This window comes from Dipodomys spectabilis, unplaced genomic scaffold, assembly GCF_019054845.1.
Source record: "Dipodomys spectabilis isolate Male_0828 unplaced genomic scaffold, ASM1905484v1 ptg000500l, whole genome shotgun sequence".
Taxonomy (NCBI): Eukaryota; Metazoa; Chordata; class Mammalia; order Rodentia; family Heteromyidae; genus Dipodomys; species Dipodomys spectabilis.
Window position 1 is genome coordinate 212013 of NW_024871177.1, and position 795 is coordinate 212807.

The window sequence follows — 795 nt, forward strand, 5'->3', positions numbered from 1 at the left end:
CAGTTGATAAATAAGTACTTGAAAAGCCACCACCTTTGGACTTAGCTGTAAAGGCTTCAAAGTATGATAAAATTTAAAATGAAAACGACAAAATAGTCATTGACAAAAAAAATGTAAATGTGAGCAATCGACCAAACTATATAAGTTTTTTCCAGTGTACACAGAAATTTAGAGAAATAAGATCAATAGCATTTTTAGGAACAATAAGGGTTCCTTGTTACAAATAGGCAACCATGGATATATGCCCGTATAAAAATTGTATCATTATGTACTTAAATTTAGAGGATACTACATGCTTCAGCAGCAGGTCTACCCAAATTACAACAATACAGAGATTAACATGGCACTTGCACAAGGATGATATGAAAATTTGTGAAGTATTCCATATTTTCCATTCTTCTGATGCAAGAAATGAAAAACAGTTATTAAAAAGTTGATTACAAAAATAGACGTGTAACAATACATGTAATTCATAGAATTAAAGGTTAGTTTGACATCAGTGTATTAAATTTTCACCTTAGAAAGGCAGTTACATAGCATAACCATTACAAAACTTGAAATTAGATAATATTGCCATTTTATCCCAAAGAAATAAAATAATATATGAAACTACGAAAACATAGGAGTCTTAAAATTCTTCTATATGGAATGCAATCTGAAAGGTCACATTTATTAATGAATCATTATATAACAATGTAGAATTCAAAGTATTATATCTAGGAGAGATTGAAATAGATTATGGACATTACACAAACATAGATATACTTTTTTCAGAAAAGCTCCAGGAACATCTTT

The 795-nt window shown here is 29.1% G+C and overlaps 1 pseudogene; it reads left to right on the forward strand.

The window, feature by feature from the left end:
* Nucleotides 1–292: 292 nt before the first annotated feature.
* LOC122099077 lies at nucleotides 293–392 on the forward strand (annotated as a pseudogene).
* The last annotated feature ends 403 nt before the right edge of the window (nucleotides 393–795 follow it).